Source organism: Pseudorasbora parva, chromosome 6 (assembly GCF_024679245.1).
Source record: "Pseudorasbora parva isolate DD20220531a chromosome 6, ASM2467924v1, whole genome shotgun sequence".
Lineage (NCBI taxonomy): Eukaryota > Metazoa > Chordata > Actinopteri > Cypriniformes > Gobionidae > Pseudorasbora > Pseudorasbora parva.
Genome location: NC_090177.1, coordinates 32,580,399 through 32,588,688, shown reverse-complemented (window position 1 = coordinate 32,588,688; position 8,290 = coordinate 32,580,399).

Sequence of the window (8,290 nt, the reverse complement as noted above, 5' to 3'; positions counted from 1 at the left end):
CATTAAACTCATAAGTAAGTCATTGTTGTTACAGTCCCATTGCCAAATCCTGGCTCCCCACCGAAACTAAGCTGGTTCTAGCCTGGATGTGATGTGAACTGGAGAGTGTTTTTTCAAAAACTCAATTGTTATTACAGGATGCTTTAGGTAGTCAACTCTTAGTTGTTTACTCACAGGCCTGTATTCAGTTACATGAAAGTGAGACCTTTTTTGGAACAAAACTCAATTGTTATTGAAAGTTTTTTTATTGAGGCCAGTAGGGTGTTTTCACACTAGCAGAATATGTGGGATAGAGTTGCTATAGTTTGAGTACACTGTAATGCAATACAGGTGGTAGCTCATTCTGAGGGACATTTTGAGCCCCTCAGAATTTGCTGCCTCACCATATAGACCATTTTATCAAGCCAGAACACATCTGTTCTACTGTAGCGTCCCATGGCCGAAGCTTGACTCCCCACCGAAACATTGCGGGTTCTAGCCTGGATGTAATGTGAACTGGAGAGTATTTTTTCAAAAACTCAATTGTTAGTAGAGGATGCTTTGGGTAGTTAACTCTAAGGGTGCTTTCACACCTACCTTGTTTGGTCCGGATTTTCGGACTTTTCAGTTTGGTACGAACCAAAATTACAGGTGTGAAACCTCCCTCGGACCATGGTCCGGACCAAACAGACGAAATTTGGTCCGACGTCAAGAGGTAGTCTCGGTCCGGACCAAACTGAACAAAGGTTCGGTTCGTTTCTTGTGTGAAAGCATTTTCTGTATAGTTCGGACTTTCAGACCATTTACAGGAAGTTCTGGTGTAGGATTAGTGAAAAAACACAGATTAAACTCACAGCACACGTGAGCAGCAGTGATCGCGCAGCATTTTAAACAGAACCGCTTGTGTCATGTCAGCTCGCGTGAACAGCGTGCTCTGCTTGTGAATATATATATATATATATATATATATATATATATATATATATATATATATATATATATATATATATATATATATATGCCTATATATATTTCTAATGTCTGTGAGACAAGTAACGTTATGCTGAGTTTCGGTTTATTTATGAGACCGCTCCAGTTCATGTGCAACGCAAATGATTACTCCGTCACGGGATGTCTGCTATATTATTTATTTAAGCTTATTTATTAAATTCAGGCAAATGATGAAACATTTATTAAAATTAAGATACAAAATACAAAGCTTTCTACAAAACAAATCTTAATGAAGTGGTCAAAATTATTTCTGACTCGATGTCTTTGACATATATTGGACATCTGTGCACGTTTCATAATCAACATAGCCTAGATGAAATTTAAAAATAACATTATAATATTTAAACATAACTATAAAATAAAACACATTGTTTGGCTAAAAAGTCTATCTTCTAGGAGCTGCTCCTTTCCTGTCGGCGCCGATCAAATGTTTGCACAACGAGGACGTTCATTTGGTGGATTTGCCTTGAGTATAGTTGGTGCTGCAGATAGTAATGCCATAATATTAACAGTATTGCCAACGATATGCGTCTGTTCATTCATTCCTGTCAAAGTTAGCCGCTGAATTGACAACACACTGACGTCAGATGCACGTCCGCTAACAAACCAATCAATGTTAAGATGCAGCCCACATAGATGATGACGACAGGACGCCAGTGCGTCATGTAAAGTTCTTTGGTGCGCTAACATAACTGCAATGTGAAAGCAAACCAAATAGAACCAAATGTCCAAACACAAACTTTGGTTCGGACCTTGGTGCGGACTTTCAGGTGTGAAAACGCCCTTAGTTGTTTACTCACAGGCCTGTATTGCAGTTACATGAAAGTGAGACCTTTTTTGAAAAAACTCAATTGTTATTGAAAGATTATTTAGTGAGGCCAGTAGGGTGTTTTCACACTAGCAGAATATGTGGGATAGAGTTGCTATAGTTTGAGTACACTGTAATGCAATACAGGTGGTAGCTCATTATGAGGGGCATTTTGAGCCCCTCAGAATTTGCTACCTATCCATATGGACCATTTTAATCAAGCCAGAACACATCTGTTCTACTGTAGCGTCCCATGGGCAAATCCTGGCTCCCCGCCGAAACTAAGCTGGTTCTAGCCTGGATGTGATGTGAACTGGAGAGTGTTTTTTCAAAAACTCAATTGTTATTAGGGGATGCTTTGGGTAGTTAACTCTTAGTTGTTTACTCACAGGCCTCTATTGCAGTTACATGAAAGTGAGACCTTTTTTGAAAAAACTCAATTGTTATTATAAGATTATTTAGTAAGGCCAGTAGGGTGTTTTCACACTAGCAGAATATGTGGGAGAGAGTTGCTTTAGTTTGAGTACACTGAAATGCAATACAGGTGGTAGCTCATTCTGAGGGGCATTTTGAGCCCCTCAGAATTTGCTGCCTCACCATATAGACCATTTTATCAAGCCAGAACATATCTGTTCTACTGTAGCGTCCCATGGCCGAAGCCTGACTCCCCACCGAAACATTGTGGGTTCTAACCTGGATGTAAGGTTAACTGGAGAGTGTTTTTTCAAAAACTCAATTGTTATTAGAGGATGCTTTAGGTAGTCAACTCTTAGTTGTTTACTCACAGGCCTGTATTCAGTTACAATCATCGAAAAAGTTGTTTTCAATCAACTAAACAAATTCTTAAACTCAAACGGATTCTTTGACAATTTTCAATCTGGTTTCCGACCGCATCACAGCACAGAGACAGCGCTCGTAAAGATTATAAATGATATTCGCTTAAATACTGATACAGGCAAAACATCAATTCTGGTTCTACTCAATCTCAGTGCTGCATTCGACACTGTTGACCACACCATACTTCTAGACAGGCTGGAAAACTGGGTCGGGCTTTCTGGGATGGTCCTCAGATGGTTCCGATCATACTTAGAAGGGAGAGGTTATTATGTGAGTATAGGAGACCATAAGTCTGAGTGGACGTCCATGACATGCGGAGTCCCACAAGGGTCAATTCTAGCACCTCTCCTGTTTAACCTGTATATGCTGCCACTGAGCCAAATAATGAAAAAGAACAATATTGCTTACCACAGCTATGCTGACGACACCCAGCTCTACTTAGCACTGTCACCTAATGACTACAGCCCCATTGACTCGCTGTGCAAATGCATTGATGAAGTAAACGACTGGATGTGCCAAAACTATCTTCAGTTAAACAAAGACAAAACTGAAATCATTACATTTGGAAACAAAGATGAAATTCTCAAGGTGAACGCGTATCTTGAGGCTAAAGGTCTGATAACAAAAAATCAAGTCAGGAATCTTGGTGTAATTTTGGAGTCAGACCTGAGTTTCAGTAGTCATGTCAAAGCAATAACTAAATCAGCATACTATCATCTGAAAAATATTGCAAGGATTAGATGTTTTGTCTCCAGGCAAGACTTAGAGAAACTGGTTCACGCTTTCATCACCAGTAGGGTGGACTATTGTAATGGCCTTCTCACTGGCCTTCCCAAAAAGACCATTAGACAGGTGCAGCTCATACAGAATGCTGCTGCCAGGATTCTGAGCAGAACCAGAAAATATGACCATATCACACCAGTCCTCAGGTCTTTACACTGGCTTCCAGTTACATTTAGAATCGATTTTAAAGTACTATTACTTGTTTATAAATCACTCAATGACCTAGGACCTCAATACATTGCAGATATGCTGATTAAATACAAACCCAACAGATCACTCAGATCAGCAGGATCAAGTCAGTTAGAAATACCAAGAGTTCACTCAAAGCAAGGAGAGTCTGCCTTTAGCTATTATGCCAGCTGTAGTTGGAACCGGCTTCCTGAACAGATCAGATGTGCTCCAACATTAGCCACATTCAAATCCAGACTCAAAACACATCTGTTTAGCTGTGCATTTACTGAATGAGCACTGTGCCACTGTACGTCTGACTGATTGCACCTTATCTATGCATCATTTTTTAAATATTTTTTTTTTATAACTGTTTTAGTTTACCTGTTCTTTTCTTTGGTTATCATCATTTTATTACTTTTAATTCTCTTTACATTGTATTCTTTTTCTTATGCATTTTTTAGCCCTATTTTAATTCCTTTCTATGTAAAGCACTTTGAATTGCCATTGTGTATGAAATGTGCAATATAAATAAACCTACCTTGCCTTGCCTTGCCTTGCCTTACATGAAAGTGAGACCTTTTTTGGAAAAAAACTCAATTGTTATTGAAAGATTATTTAGTGAGGCGAGTAGGGTGTTTTCACACTAGCAGAATATGTGGGATAGAGTTGCTATAGTTTGAGTACACTGTAATGCAATACAGGTGGTAGCTCATTCTGAGGGGCATTTTGAGCGCCTCAGAATTTGCTGCCTCACCATATAGACCATTTTATCAAGCCAGAACACATCTGTTCTACTGTAGCGTCCCATGGCCGAAGCTTGACTCTCCGCCAAAACATTGTGGGTTCTAGCCTGGATCTAATGTGAACTGGAGAGTGTTTTTTCAAAAACTCAATTGTTAATAGAGGATGCTTTGGGTAGTTAACTCTTAGCTGTTTACTCACAGGCCTGTATTGCAGTTACATGAAAGTGAGATCTTTTTGGAAACAACTCAATTGTTATTGAAAGATTATTTAGTGAGGCCAGTAGTGTGTTTTCACACTAGCAGAATATGTGGGAGACAGTTGCTATAGTTTGAGTACACTGTAATGCAATACAGGTGGTAGCTCATTCTGAGGGGCATTTTGAGCCCCTCAGAATTTGCTGCCTCACCATATAGACCATTTTATCAAGACAGAACATATCTGTTCTACTGTAGCGTCCCATTATCAAATCCTGGCTCCCCACCGAAACTAAGCTGGTTCTAGCCTGAATGTGATGTGAACTGGAGAGTGTTTTTTCAAAAACTCAATTGTTATTAGGGGATGCTTTGGGTAGTTGACTCTTAGTTGTTTACTCACAGGCCTCTATTGCAGTTACATGAAAGTGAGACCTTTTTTGAAAAAATTAAATTGTTATTGAAAGATTATTTAGTGAGGCCAGTAGGGTGTTTTCACACTAGCAGAATATGTGGGAGACAGTTGCTATAGTTTGAGTACACTGAAATTCAATAGAGGTGGTAGCTCATTCTGAGGGGCATTTTGAGCCCCTCAGAATTTGCTGCCTCACCATATACACCATTTTATCAAGCCAGAACACATCTGTTCTACTGTAGCGTCCCATGGCCGAAGCCTGACTCCCCACCGAAACATTGTGGGTTCTAGCCTGGATGTAATGTGAACTGGAGAGTGTTTTTTCAAAAACTCAATTGTTATTAGGGGATGCTTTGGGTAATTAACTCTTAGTTGTTTACTCACAGGCCTGTATTGCAGTTACATGAAAGTGAGACCTCTTTTGAAAAAACTCAATTGTTATTGAAAGATTATTTAGTGAGGCCAGTAGGGTGTTTTCACACTAGCAGAATATGTGGGATAGAGTTGCTATATTTGAGTACACTGTATTGCAATACAGGTGGTAGCTCATTCTGAGGGGCATTTTGAGCCCCTCAGAATTTGCTACCTATCCATATGGACCATTTTATCAAGCCATAGAACATCTGTTCTACTGTAGCGTCCCATGGCCAAATCTTGGCTTCCCACCAAAACTAAGCGGGTTCTAGCCCTGATGTAATGTGAACTGCAGAGTGTTTTTTCAAAAACTCAATTGTTATTAGAGGATGCTTTAGGTAGTCAATTCTTAGTTGTTTACTCACAGGCCTGTATTGCAGTTACATGAAAGTGAGTCCTTTTTAGAAAAAACTCAATTGTTATTGAAAGATTATTTAGTGAGGCCAGTAGGGTGTTTTCACACTAGCAGAATATGTGGGAGAGAGTTGCTATAGTTTGAGTACACTGAAATGCAATACAGGTGGTAGCTCATTCTGAGGGCCATTTTGAGCCCCTCAGAATATGCTGACTATCCATATGGACCATTTTATCAAGCCAGAACACATTTGTTCTACTGTAGCGTCCCATGGCCGAAGCCTGACTCCCCACCGAAACATTGCGGGTTCTATCCTGGATGTAATGTGTACTGGAGAGTGTATTTTCAAAAACTCAATTGTTATTAGAGGATGCTTTGGGTAGTTAACTCTTAGTTGTTTACTCACAGGCCTGTATTGCAGCTACATGAAAGTGAGACCTTTTTTGAAAAAACTCAATTGTTATTGAAAGATTATTTAGTGAGGCCAGTAGGGTGTTTTCACAGTAGCAGAATATGTGGGAGACAGTTGCTATAGTTTGAGTACACTGAAATGCAATAGAGGTGGTAGCTCATTCTGAGGGGCATTTTGAGCCCCTCAGAATTTGCTGCCTCACCATATACACCATTTTATCAAGCCAAAGCACATCTGTTCTACTGTGGCGTTCCATGGCCGAAGCCTGACTCCCCACCGAAACATTGTGGGTTCTAGCCTGGATGTAATGTGAACTGGAGAGTGTTTTTTTTTCAAAAACTCAATTGTTATTAGGGGATGCTTTGGGTAGTTAACTCTTAGTTGTTTACTCACAGGCCTCTATTGCAGTTACATGAAAGTGAGACCTTTTTTGAAAAAACTCAATTGTTATTGAAAGATTATTTAGTGAGGCCAGTAGGGTGTTTTCACACTAGCAGAATATGTGGGATAGAGTTGCTATATTTTGAGTACACTGTAATGCAATACAGGTGGTAGCTCATTCTGAGGGGCATTTTGAGCCCCTCAGAATTTGCTGCCTCACCATATAGACCATTTTATCAAGCCAAAACACATCTGTTCTACTGTAGCGTCCCATGGCCGAAGCTTGACTCTCCACCGAAACATTGTGGGTTCTGGCCTGGATGTAATGTGAACTGGAGAGTAATTTATCAAAAACTCAATTGTTAGTAGAGGATGCTTTGGGTAGTTAACTCTTAGTTGTTTACTAACAGGCCTCTATTGCAGTTACATGAAAGTGAGACCTTTTTTGAAAAAACTTAATTGTTAATGGAAGATTATTTAGTGAGGCCAGTAGGGTGTTTTCACACTAGCAGAATATGTGGGAGAGAGTTGCTATAGTTTGAGTACACTGAAATAAAATACAGGTGGTAGCTCATTCTGAGGGGCATTTTGAGCCCCTCAGAATTTGCTACCTATCCATATGGACCATTTTATCAAGCCAGAAAACATCTGTTCTACTGTAGCTTCCCATGGCCAAATCTTGGCTACCCACCAAAATTAAGCGGGTTCTAGCCTTGATGTAATGTGAACTGCAGAGTGTTTTTTCAAAAACTCAATTGTTATTAGAGGATGCTTTAGGTAGTCAATTCTTAGTTGTTTACTCACAGGCCTGTATTGCAGTTACATGAAAGTGAGTCCTTTTTAGAAAAAACTCAATTGTTATTGAAAGATTATTTAGTGAGGCCAGTAGGGTGTTTTCACACTAGCAGAATATGTGGGAGAGAGTTGCTATAGTTTGAGTACACTGAAATGCAATACAGGTAGTAGCTCAATCTAAGGGCCATTTTGAGCCCCTCAGAATTTGCTGACTATCCATATGGACCATTTTTATCAAGCCAAAACACATGTGTTCTACTGTAGCGTCCCATGGCCGAAGCCTGACTCCCCACCGAAACATTGCGGGTTCTAGCCTGGATGTAATGTGAACTGGAGAGTGTATTTTCAAAAACTCAATTGTTAGTAGAGGATGCTTTGGGTAGTTAACTCTTAGTTGTTTACTCACAGGCCTGTATTGCAGCTACATGAAAGTGAGACCTTTTTTGAAAAAACTCAATTGTTATTGAAAGATTATTTAGTGAGGCCAGTAGGGTGTTTTCACAGTAGCAGAATATGTGGGAGAGAGTTGTTATAGTTTGAGTACACTGTATTGCAATACAGATGGTAGCTCATTCTGAGGGGCATTCTGAGCCCCTCAGAATTTGCTGCCTCTCCATATAGACCATTTTATCAAGCCAGAACAAATGTGTTCTACTGTAGAGTCCCATGGCCGAAGCCTGACTCCCCCCCGAAACATTGCAGGTTCTAGCCTGTATCTAATGTGAACTGGAGAGTGTTTTTTTAAAAAAATTCAATCGTTAGTAGAGGATGCTTTGGGTAGTTAACTCTTAGCTGTTTACTCACAGGCCTCTATTGCAGTTACATGAAAGTGTGACCTTTTTTGAAAAAAACTCAATTGTTATTGAAAGATTATTTAGTGAGGCCAGTAGGGTGTTTTCACACTAGCAGAATATGTGGGATAAAGTTGCTATAGTTTGAGTACACTGTAATGCAATACAGGTGGTAGCTCATTCTGAGGGGCATTTTGAGCCCC